We start from the raw sequence: 13,445 nt of genomic DNA on the forward strand, positions 1-13,445 counted from the left end.
AAAGATGGGAGTATTGAATGTTGCATATTGAAGCTATTCTGTGTTACCTTCCCAGTATAAGCCTTTATTAGTAATAAATAATCAGTTAATGAAGCTGTTTTATTTCATATTCAGTTCTTTTCCCACTGATTTATATGAAGAGATACACTAAGRGAGTGACCTTGACACAATTCAGAAGTGTTTTCTCTCAGTCTCAACCTAATGTCTTTCATAATTTTTTTTTAACCTTCAGGGGTCACATTGTTTTGCCTGTATTTATAAAGGTCTTAAATAAACGTACTCCAATGCATTCTGAATAAAGGACCTTCCTATGCAAGTGATATCAGAGGGTTACTCTGGTTTCCCACATAACCATATACGGGCACATAAGTGTGTAAGCATTGCTACTCAGCCTGCAGTGCATGAATCACAAGTGGCCTGTAAAACATCAAAAGCTGGGCTGCTTGGCTTGTTTGCCTGTTTCCATTGACAATGCCTGCCAAAAATCCAAAGCCTTTTCTTTCCCTTTCTTKCTTGCTTGCTTACTTGTTTCCTTCCTTCCTTCCTTTGTTAATCACTAGCATAACTTAGCAAGGGATAATTTTGCATGCAAATGTGGGAAAAAAAAAAAAGAAAAAAAAAAGAGTACCTAAATACCACCTACCACTTTTTTACAGCCTTAATAATAATGAGGATAAAAGGTATAGATACCAGGGCAGTAGATATGAGGTAGCTGCTTAGCTACTGAGGTGCTGAAGCACAGCAGAGCAGAGAGGAGCCTGCAGCTCTGCAGGGCACAGGGCAGAGCGCAAAGGGCAACTGCTCTTTAAGCAGAGAAAAGCACTTTCCTCCCCGTCTCACCAGCCAGCTCTSCTGAACACTTTGTTGGCAACCATAACTGCTTGTCTTTGCACCTTCCAGGTCTTCTTAGGTCTTCTTGGATTAATTTCTAAGCTTTCTAGAATCCAAAGACACCAGTCCTTTCCCTTTCATAGGATTTCTGTGTTACGGTAGGCCTACTCCATTTTTTAAAAGTCCATTTTCAAAGAGGAAATTTAACAATGACTTTTTTTTGCCCCTTCCCTCTCYGCTATGCCTCAGCCAAGTGCATCTTTTCTTAGTGGCTTTTTTTTTAATATGCATATGCAATGTAAAGGTTTTGAGTTTTCTCTCTATTTTTAGTTTTGCTCAAGACTTTATATATGTAGCCAGCCTACTTCAATGCTTGGAATTCATATCAATCATCACAACAAACCACGTGAAAAAATAATTTTTAATTGTCTTTATTTATAAATCACAAATTTGTAGCAAAAAATGAGTTTTTAAAATGGGTGTTTCAGATGGTAAACAAATAAAGCAGCCACCTCAGATCACTGTTTTGCAAAGTGGCTCCTGCAGGATAAGAAAGTGCTTGAGCCTAAATCTCAATTCCATAGTACTGGATCGATTCCTCCTGCTGGGATTGCATCTGCTTTGAACACAGGATGTTATAATTCAGTCTTTGCTTCACAAGTCTGACATGATTATTCACATCTGCCTACTCAATTAAGTAGCAGCTAATTACATCTTTTGCACCAGAGGGAAAGGTATCATCATTAGGTTAGTGATAAGACTAACCTGCAGGCCTGTGAGGAAACCTAGGTGCCACTTGCAGTGTCATCCCACCTTTCATTTAAATATTTCACACAGAGCAGTGCCTTGCATGGAGGCTGCAGGAGCCAGCACATCCCTAGGAGGAGAGGAGCGGAGCATGGAGTTGCTTTCCCAAAGCTTCCAGAGCAAGAAGCAATCCATTCTTCCTTACCCCCTTGGCTTCCTTTCCCTGAGGCCCTTTTTGTGGGTTTTTTTTGCCTTTGGGTGAGCTCTGCTTTCCCTTCTCAGCAGGTCTCCGGATTTAGTAAGCTCTAAGCCTCCTCAAATCCCAGCTAATAAGAGGATGTTCACCTTGCTGTTTACCTCCCTGCATCTTGAGGAATAAAAGGCTGTTCCTCTGCCAGACTGGCTCAGCAGTATACACGTGTTTTTCTTCCTGGGTTTCCACAGGTTTGACTTCCACGGTGAATAATCTCAGGGATAAGCCCTGACTTTCTGTGCCATTTTCAAGTGCAAACTATTAATCATAACGTAAAACTTCAATCTGATAAAGGCGATAAAATGGCTGGAATACTCTCATCTGCACAAAAAGCTCTCGCATATGATGCATAATCTAATCCTGATGCTTTTATTGAGTCTGTGTTAAAAATAAACCATACCTCATGCTGGTAATGTACTTCTTGGTTCAGTGACAACTAGCCTATAATAGTGAGGCTTTAGGATGTCAAGCAGAGAGCTTTTTTTTTACTAGGAATAGGATTGTACAATAGATGGACTTTTTTTCCTCTTTATTTTTTTTAACCTCAGTACAATATATTAAAGTCAAAGCAACATTAGCTACTGGCAAGGGATTTGCTGATAGTGTATCAAAATGCCATCAAAAAAAAATGCAAGAGATATTGGAGGTATTGCAGTRGTCTATTTATACCAGCTCTAGTGGGCTAGAATCTGTGCTGCCCAGGTGGAGCCATCCAGTGGTTGCTAGCTGAATTTTGTGCATTTTTTTCCCCCAAATATTGTCTCTTGACTTCCGCATCTTCCCTTCCCCTTCTTTTCTTTTTTTCATGAAAGACAAATTTTTAGCTAGCCAAAATTCTCCATTAGCAAATTAAATTGAAAATAAACTGAAAATTAAACTGAATTTGGACATAGTTAAGAGATTTACAGCATGATTTTTAGGGGGAAAGTACAAGCAGAAAAAGGAGTAGTAGTTCATCCCACTGAGTACTTTTAACAGAACAGTAATAGAAAAGCCTCTTGCACCTTTCTCCAAATAAACTAGATCCCAGAAAATCACTGCCTGTAGTTTTGTCAGAGTTGGGTGTTCTTGGGCAACAGCACCATGAAAAAACTCCCTTCTGACTTTCAGTATAAAAGAAATAGCAACAAATATTAGGGGCTGGAACAGCACAGATAAAATTGTCAGTTCCATCTGCTAACACAGAAAGTAAGTGGTGCATTAGGCAGAGCACTGCCAAGAGAAGGAGGGAGCTGATTCTCCTCCTCTGCTCAGCACCAGGTCCAGGTTTGGGCTCTTGGACAGAGCAAGGGAGACATGGAGCACCTGGGTAAGTCCAGCAAGGGGCCACAAGGATGTTTAAGAAATTGGCCTCTCCCTCATATGAGGAGAGGCCAAGAGAGCTGGCACTATGACACATAACGCTTTTGGAAAAGAAAAGACAGTCTCTGTGGATTTGGTTACACAAAAGGGAAGTGAATTCCACGATTCCAGTTCTCACAAAGCATCTAACCGGAAGGTAAGACAAGGCTAACCAAAGGAGGCCAAAGGACTTCACTTCCACAGTAAAAGATAATCTTGGAAGAGTTTCCCTGATGACTTCAACAACCTAAAACGAGCAGAGAGGTTTCTGTCTCTCATCAGCTGTCAGAAAACACAGCCAATTCATGACAATGTAGAGCTGGTTCTCATTTTTAATGGAGGGTCAGAGAAAATAAAAGCAAAAACGAAGCTAGAAAGAGTGAGAATAGTACTCCCTAAACTAAAAGGTTAAACTCCACAGTCAGGAGTTTGTATTTCTCTTGAATGTTTGTATTTTTCTTGAGATGTAGTACAATGTAGGCCTGGGTGTCAGGTGAGGCTTGGCCTTTTCAGTGTGGTTTTCCTTAAACTGCTGTTTATCTTTTGTTTTATGCTAGGCAGTTTGCACTTCTAATGATTCGGTAAAGATTTCCTTTAAGAAAGACCTGGATGCATTATCAGAAATGAAAGTTGTTTAGTATTTATGTCACCTCACTATGGACACCAGTATCATCACCCACCTTAGCAGCTTTTCATGCTGAGTCAGCCAAGTCATATGGAAAAAGGTTGTAATATCCTTATCTACACCCAGATACTGTSAATAGATGAGCATCTAGTATCAGAGCAGCAATTCACATTCTGCTGCGGATTTACTGTTACTAGTAAGAGACATTTCACAACAGCCAGGACTCCCCCACGTGTGCTCTGCCACGCAGGCCTGATGCAATCAGCACTGCGGTTTACATGTAGCCTTGGACCAGGACACAGCCCTGTTCACCCCGCGATACTGCTGCGCTTGGGCAGAGCTCACTCCTTTGGGTTACTCAGGGCTGCCTGCTGCCCTAAAGGGGGCTGTTTGCTTATGGGGGCCGCTCTCTGGCCTGACTGCAAGGCTCAGCTGAAGGCCTGGACTCTGCCCWCTGCCCTAAAGGCTTGGGCTGTTCCCTTTTGTTTTGTTTGTAACTGAACTGTTTGGAGTCTTCTCTTGAGCTTCTTCCCAGGGCTCCTCTACCATCCCAGCTGCTTGTCCAGCGTGGAGCCGGAGCTCTCTGGGTACCCTGCCCCTTCTCCTGACGCTCAGAAGCTGGTGGGAGGACTGCCCACCGCCTTAGCTTTCCAGGCCTGCTAAGGAGAGGGAGGAGAAACAGCTTGGGCTGTTCTCTTCCTTGCTTCCCCACCCGGCAACGTGACCGCTGGGATAAGCTGAGCAGGTTGGAGCAGCCCTGCAGAGCAGCTGAGGGACAGACACCTCCTGTGGGTGATACCGCTCCTTGAAAAGGGGCACTATGAGCAGCCTGCATTGCAGCCCCCACAGCTACGGACAGAGCTAGGCCGTGCTGGTGGTTCCCAGGAGCTAGCACGGGAGGTTGGAGACAGGTGGATAGTTTGCCTCAAAGCACCTAATTTATCCCTGTTGCTGTTTGAAGTGCTTCTGTGGGAATTTCCCCTCTCAAGTAGGGAAATGTGTGTTAAGTGTAATCYGCCTGGAACGGTGTGTTTGCGGCGAAGCGGGAAGGAAGCTTCGCCCAGTCCTCCAAAAAATGCCTGTTCTGAAGCCGCTTGGGAATTGAGAAGCTCTTCTAGCTGCAGGCTGGGAGATCCCACACCTTTCATTCCACGAGGCCTCGGAAGGTGACTGCACTCACGTGCTGCCCAGGGCACGGCTCGTGTTTACTGGCACACAGGAGTCGGGGCCTCCTTATGTTGAGAGGAGAAGTCATATTTGATAAGGACTGATAAGCCCCCTTGGAGCCCTTTTGCAGCACACATTCCAGGTACACTTTGACACTTCGCCTTGTGAGGGAAATGGTCAGAGAATGGCTTGTAAAATTGCAGAAGGAATTGAATGAATACTCCAAGCTAAAAATATCTTCTCTGAGCTAATCCATTTGGAAGAAAAAAAACATAAATCTCCATTACTTGTCAAATACACAGCTCTGAGCTGACATTAGAACACGTGAAATGTCCAATGCTTAACTCTGTTATGTCATACTTAAATGCTGGCTGTCTGGCCCTGCGGGCTGCYGTGTGGATCATGCCGTCCTAGCTGGGATCACCTGGTCCGTACAGGCGGCTTGGCTGCCAAAACGATGACAGCAAATCCTCCTGCCGCATGTGCAAGGACAGCGCGGCACCTGAGCCGCGGCGGAGCTCCTTATCTTAGGCCAGGGCCTAATCACTGTAAACTAGAAAAGAAGAAACAAAAGGACGGGTCCCTCCAAAAGTAAATATGGACGAAAATCCTCTCATTTGTGTTTCATGAGAGCTATGTGAACTTGAGGAATAACGTACCTAAATCTCTGCTTTTTTTTTTTTTTTCTTGAATATTAGAAAAGATACACTTAGTGATCGAAAACATTGGGGTTTTTTTCTTATTAAATGGATGTAGTAACAAGRGATCGATAACAACAAAGAAATCACAGTATAACAGAAAATGGTACCCAAAGAATTCAAATCAGAAATTAATAGTTCTAAAGGCTTGAGTAATGCAGCTACTTTGAATAAAGAAAACTATGTTTTTATGTGTCAAAAGTGGTCAGCAACAGTAACTTGTAGCTTTCTATTACATAAATGGTCCCATGTGCTATGTGAGCAATTTCTGCTAGTGCCTTCAGATAGCTGAGCACTTGCATCTTCTGCTGCTTCAGTATTCGTATTAGCATGAATGAGAGTTGCAAACAAGTTTAATTGCTCRAATAATAATCATTTGATATACTCAAAATTATTCTCATACTAATTAGTCATATTTTCATTTATTTATAGTCTTCCTACTGTTACTCAAAACTGAAAGATTTTATGACTACATGGAGTTTATTTTTCTCACATATGTTAGAGTCAATAATATTTTTAAATAGAAATGTAAACTTTCACTTCTTCAGACAGTTTAATCAATCCCTTAGATAAACTTCTCATGTATATATTTTTTTTCTGTATATGGAATAAGGTATTGATTCAAGAAGAAGCATTTTCTAATATTGTTAGGAACTGGGAAGGCTTAGCCCTTTTTTGGAGCAGCACCTATCTACAGATTTAGTGTTTGGTCCATAAATGTAGAGCTCTAATATGAAAAAGGTACTGAGATGACATCCAGAGGTCCCTCYCAAACTTAATTATGCTGTGAAAATTAATTAAATTCTTAGAAATCTACTTACTACTTTATGGCATTTTTTTATGTATATCATAGTATTTTTATGATAATATGTAGAAATATTATCACATAATTATTCTAAATTATGAATGTTTTTCTGTAAATCCAAAATATATATTATACATAGTAAAAAAATTACAATTATTTACTATAATATAATTTATTTTTTAAGTTTAGATCAAGATTTAAAATATTGCTCTAAAGTGTCTGAAATACATTTATACTTTCCTATATTTCACATGCATCTGAGATTTCTGGTGTTTTCTGTCCTTTTTTATTTTAGCAGACTTGCGTGCTTCACCATTCATCATCTGAGAAATCTGCACAAAACAAGCCATTAGTCATGGAAGCAAGCTTTTCTAGTTATTCACTATTTATTTTATCTACATAAATAAAGTGGATATACAAGAATAGTAATTAAAGATATTCAAGCAAAATATATTTTCATGTTAAAACTTCAATCTCCTTTTCTCCCTAAAATCACTGCAGAAACGTTCTTTGACTGCAGGGGGAGCAAGAAATTTCCCAGCAGTATTTCTGAAACACTTGGCAGTGGGAGACAGACACGTAATACACACTCACAGTGCAGTATGGTCTTGGTCATTATCAATATAAGTATTTTTTTATGTAGGACAGAACTGCCTATAGAGCACAGGAAATCAAACAGAGTGTGYTGCTTAAGGCCGACTTCCTCTCCCAAATAATATGGTAGAAATGAACATGCAGAAGACGTTAAAGGTAACAATTAAAATTCTTTATATTKTTACTATATCATGAATATAATCTATTCAGAAAGAAGTGAGCTATGAATCTATCTCAGAATAATAGAAACCTTATAATGTCRTTAGAAAAGTTATTTTTTCTACTTGTACAATAACATTTTGATGAATTTTACCACTGCTACACTGATTTTCATCAGCTGAGTGTCTAGCCTTATGATTTTATCTGTGCTGTTAATATCTTCTGGTGCTAATTATCTCTATAAGGGGTATATATAAGCAGATTACTCTTTTATAGATACTAGGATGTTATTAAGGTACACAGAAGCATCAACTCAGCCTCTAAAAACATACCCACAGTGATAACTCCTAGAAACAGGCAGATCAAACCAGAGAGTTTAGGCAGCTTCCACCGTAATTCTAAGCCTCTAAGAGTGAAACATGAAAAGCACCAAACAAGAATGAATAGAAAATGCTAACAATGCATAGATAAAATCATAGACACTCAGTTGATGRAAATAAGTGTTGCAGTTGTAAAATGCTATTGCTGGAGTTAGGCAGAAGTTAAGCGCAAATAGGTGCAACAGAGGTATGTAAATACATTTTTTTAATGACTTACTGCTCAGTAGAAGGCATTGTCAGAAACCTTGAAAMAAGGGTATATACCACCAATGACTGCAATATACTGCATTCTTCAGGAAGCCACCCTGCAAAATATTTTCAAGAAATTGTCTTGAAGTACATTGAAGAAAAATAGTAACATGCTGATGGAAAACCCTCTAGCCAGTGTATAAAAGTCACATCATTTGACCACATATATAACTGTGTAATAAGCTACTGATGTGGCCTTTGACTGATAGCATTTGACTGACCCATATCTATATTGTGCATATGAGACTGCAGCAAACACCTCTAGCCCTCTAGCTGCACAAGCACATCTGCTTCAGAAGCAGGTTTGAAGACCAGATCTCTCTGGTCTCTCTAATGCTTCATATGTAAGTATTAGCCTACTGTCCCTAAAGGGAGTGGGGGGAAATAGTGCTTGGTTTTGCTAGTACCCTGCACTTGAGGCTGAGTTGTAATCCAGACGGTTCTTGTAGCACTGGCTGTTAATGCTAGCATTACTTTGGGTTGCCTTGGCTGTTTCAGGCTGGTTCCTGAGGACGGATGCAGACTGTGTTGTGGGCACTTCATCCCTGCCTTCCACAATGGCAGCAACCATCAGGAGTGGACCAACCATAGCTAAACTGACTGCTGTTTCAAACAAATCGTCTTCCTCTTTTTGTGTCATTCATCTTYACCATTATACTGGGAAAGGCAGTGTTTAGATTAGCTGTCCTGAGCTAATGTTTAAATGATCTGAATATGTAGTCTCTGCACATGCTCAGAAAGTATACAATAAATCATCAAAATGACAAATTTAGCCCTTGAGGAACTGTCCACATATCCACTTTCTCTTCCTGTGACTGGGCTTTTCCCCATATTAATAAGTCCTTAATAGATTTCAGCCTTCTCTCAGTTCTCTTCCCCCTTTCCTTATTCTACAGTTTGTGTCAAAACCTCAGTTCCTCTCAGCTGCCAAAGAGAACCTTTATCCTGGTCAGCTACATTGGTAGGAACTATTCTTCCCAGTTTTGTTTTGTTTAAATAATTAGATTTTGAGATATTCTTCTTTTTCTTTTCTTTTTTTTTTTCCCATAAGCAAACCAGTGCTGTGGCAGCATCATTATTACCAAATTTATATCACATCAGCTACTTCTGCTGCACAGGGTTGCAAAACTTTTCCTGGACTTGCGCTGTCTGTCCTCAGATTACTCTGCAGAATCTGCTCTCCAGGGGTCCTTTCCAATCACACTTCAAACATTACACGTCTCAGTCAGACCTTTCCCTTTCAGAAAAGCAAACATATTGTCACTGCTTCCCTCAGAAAGAAAAGGCTCAGTGCAGTGCATGTGGAGCTGCTTGAGAGAGTCCAAAGCGGGGCCACGAAGATGATCAGGGGCCTGGAACATCTGCCCTATGAGCAAAGGCTGAGAGAGCTGGGCCTGCTCAGCCTGGAGAAGAGRAGGCTGAGGGGGGACCTGATCAGTGTCTATAAATACCTCAAGRGAGGGAGGCAGTGAGGAAAATGGGGTGGCCTCTTTTCAGTGGTGGCCAGAGATAGGACTAGAGGAAACGGCCACAAAAAGTTCCACAGGAACTTAAGGAAAAATTTCTTAACAGTGAGGGTGACAGAGCACTGGAACAGGCTGCCCAGAGAGGTTGTGGAGTCTCCGTCTCTGGAGAACTTCCAAACTCGCTTGGACACAGCCCTGTGCCACATGCTCTAGGTGATTCTGCGTGTGTAAGGGGGTTAGACTAGATGACCTCTGGAGGTCCTTTCCAACCTTAAGCATTCTATGATTCTATGATCAATAGCAAAAGGAAGACTAGCAGGAAYGTGGTCATGTTGCTGAATGGGGCAGGGGCTCTGGTGCAAAGAACACAGAAAAGGCTGAGGTTCCCCTTCATTGCCTTCTACAATGAAATGACTGGCTTGGTAGATGACCGGAGAGGAGTGGATATTCCCTGACTTGACTTCAGCAAGGTTTTCAACACTCTCCTATAGCATCCTCATAGACAAACTGATGAAATACAGRCTAGAGGAATGGACAGCAAGGTGGGTGGATAACTCGCCCAATGGCCAAGCTCCAAGGGTTGTGAGGAATGGCAGGCATCAATGCTGGTATGATCCTGTTCAATTTATCTATCAGTATCATGGATGAAGGGGCAGAGTTGATGCTCAGCAGGTTTGCAAATGCTACAAAGCTGGGAAATGCAGCTGATACCCCGGGGTGCTGCACTGCCATCCAGAGGAACCTGGGAAGACTGGAGAGATGGGCAGAGGGGAACCTCCTRAGGTTCAACAAAGTATCAGAGAATCACAGAATCGTGTAGGTTATAAGAGACCTCCYGAGACCATCTGGCTGAATCTCTTGTTCAAAGCAGGCCCAGTTAGACCAGGKTGGTTAGGCTATGTCCACTCAAGTTTTGAGTTTCAGAAAAGAAATAGCGCTCTCAGCCTCTTCTCACACATTATCTACCAATCCCAAAGACCTTCAGCTACCAGTAACTAATTTAATTTTGGTTTAGGATGTAACCAGAGTATAAAAAACCTCCAAGAAAATCRCTGTATACCTGAGGTCTCCCATCAGCTCTAGACACAGAGATATACCATTTTTCTGATATCCAGTARAAAGATACGCAAAATTTAAACTGGCAATGTACAGATTATGTAGTTTGGTCTTTGCTGATATTTGTTAGTATCACTAGAATTTGCTGTCAGGTAGCTAGCTCTTGATGTAATGATATGGAGGTTGAAGGTCCACAAGCAGCTGAGGCAATCTAAGAGCCTAGTGCTTATGAATATTTGATCTTGCTCTTAGTTTCCTCCACAGCACCTCCTATTTTTCTTAACCTTTCCCATGCTCCTATACTCTGCTCTTGCACCAGCTCTGTCACTCATTACAGTCTGCGAGTCAATTCAGTTTCTTGGCAGAACACAGCCCACTTTTATTTTGTCTGGGTTTGTTTTCTGCTATGTTAATGAGGTCAGACAACTCCAGGAGTCCAATGAACACCACACTCGTTGCACAATAAGTAGAAACTGTGCATAGCCAAGACTGGGGATGGTGGTGGTAAAAGCATAGGTCCTTTAGGACCTAAGTGCTATTCTACTCACTTATTCTAGAGAATCATATGGAGTYAGAGTCTCTGTCTCTGGTGGTTATTATCAGATAATTCAGTCTTGCTCCTTCTGAGGTCAGCAGGAATGCAGTTACTAATTCTTGAGAAGTGCCTTTTGACTTGAGGAAGAGCTGACCTTTACTCCTGCTCTGCTGAAAACTTCCTACATGACCACTACACAGTAATTTAGCTGCTCTGAGCCTTGCTCAATATCTGTAAAAAGTGCTAAAAGCAATACGCTACTATAATACCCTGGAGAGATAAAACATCAGAAGCTTTTGAAGTTTGTTGATAAATGTTGATATGTGGATCCTTGGGCTATCTAATTACCTAGAATAAATAGCTAGATAATCACATAATAATCAATACTAAATTTTCAATACCCTTTCCAAGGATGTTGCACTGCAAGTTCTGCACTGAAACTAACCAAACTGAAACAACCAAACAGAAACCAAATTGTAAGATATATTTCCTTAAATATGAAATATATTTCTATGAAAGGTACATATRTTTGGTGCTATATTTTAACAAACACTATCATTCTGATTCCTAATTCTCTTCTGGATATTCTCCAGGCATATGATGACTTTCATGTGAAACCTTTTTTTTTTTTCTGTTTTGTTGCAGTTCTTTTACATGATTTAAGATCTCAGGTTCTTGAAAAATTAATAGAATCTTTTTAAAGCCAGTATAGTAAGGATTTTTGTACAACTCTGCTGCTGCTGCTTGTCCTTAATCTTTTCACTACTGTCCTGATATTTCTGATATTCAGGCATGAAAATCAGACTCTAGAGTGAATATCACTGAATTTTCAATTCTGAGCCATGATTCAGAAATAAAAGTGTCAAATATCAGCAATTTAAAGCAATTTTTTTTCCCCTTAATCTTGCCACTGTGCACGGCTATGTCACTGAAACTTATTTTTGGAAACATATGTTGGACCAGTGCAAAAATAAGACTGTATGTATTCAGTTGCCTTGCCTTTACTAAGCTGAATATAAAGAGAAAATAAAGAATAGAATAAGTCTGTGAGAACTAGTCTTCTTATCATCTGTTTATGAAACTTGCACTAGACTATTCTTTTGATAAAACTGATAAAAGCATAGCAAAAAAAAAAAGAAACAAATGAACAAACAACAACAACAAAAACCCCAAACGGTCTCTAGGAAACCAATAGAAAACTAGAAAATGTTAATGCCTTTTTATGCAGTGTACTTTCTTTCAGGAGTAAATTTTGCAGTAAGATGCAGTAATTTTTGCATGGAAGTTAGAAGACAACATCTCAATTTTGACRCACAAGGGCATCTACTATATCACTAATAAAATTTCATATTTYTATGAATTATTCAATTTGGTCCCGAGAATACTGATATTTAGTTATTAAAAAAAATCTTGTTTTTCTCTTAGTTTCCCCTTTTCAGCTGAAGACAAATATTTSTTGACTTCAAAACTACTTTTCAGAGTGTTTTTAAATATAAGGCTCTTTTGATATGAATTTATTTAATCTAAGTTCTATTTCTGCCTGCCAGAAAGCCARTGACAACGCAGCAGTGATTTCTCAGAGCTTGAACAGTGCAAGAATRATCCTAAATATAAAATGACAATCAGGGAAAACCTCTGTTTGACATCRGGTCAGAAGTAAAACACATCCTGCAAGGCATGTATTGCATCACTGCAGCTACAGCTTCACAATAAAACTGTTCTTGCCTAAAGCTGAGCAGGGCATGTGGGCACTTTCCAAAATAAACCTAGGATCTGGAATGTGGAATTGTTTGTTCTAATCAACTTTGCTAGACCTGTGGAAAGGTTCCCTGTGTATGGGGGCTACAGATGGTTTATGTCAAGGTAAGGACACTGGCTGTCAAGGTCATGATCTATTTGTGTTTAGTCTCTAAGCTGGTAAGGGAGTCCGCATTTATTGCCGTGTGCAAGTGTGTGCACTCTCACACATACCGCTCATGTTCCCAATAGGTGAAAGGGGATCCGTGACAGCGTGACTCATCGCGACGGCACCCTTTAACACGTCGTAGGTACACCTGTTCTAGGCAGGGTCTAAACATTTCCCTTGGGCTCTTCCCACAGGACAGACATCAGTAAGGAAGGGCAGGGTTCAGGCTGCTGAGTGCTCCCTGCCACTGAGACGCAGCCTGGAAAGGCACGTGGACATCTGGCACCTGCTCGTTAATTCACATGGTATCACATGCTTATAGCAGCCTGACGCAGTCACATTTTGCTCTTTACTTGAGGTCAGTAAAAATGAACCAGCCAGAAAGAGCAGAATTTAATTGCCAGMATCTGTCCATTTTGCTGATATTAAAAAAAAAAAAAATTCAAAGTGTTGGCCCGGCCCTACCCCCTTCCCTCTCACAACACTCCTCTCCCCCCCCCCAAAAAAAAAATATATATATAGTGGACTGTATTCATAGATGAGGAAAACTCCCGTACAAAAAATTCATTCAGTCAAAAAGCTCCCTGTTGGGACAGGAGTATCATTTGCAGCAGTTCACATTCCATGGGGAGC

Source organism: Nothoprocta perdicaria, unplaced genomic scaffold, assembly GCF_003342845.1.
Source record: "Nothoprocta perdicaria isolate Ctin4 unplaced genomic scaffold, notPer1 scaffold_49, whole genome shotgun sequence".
Lineage (NCBI taxonomy): Eukaryota > Metazoa > Chordata > Aves > Tinamiformes > Tinamidae > Nothoprocta > Nothoprocta perdicaria.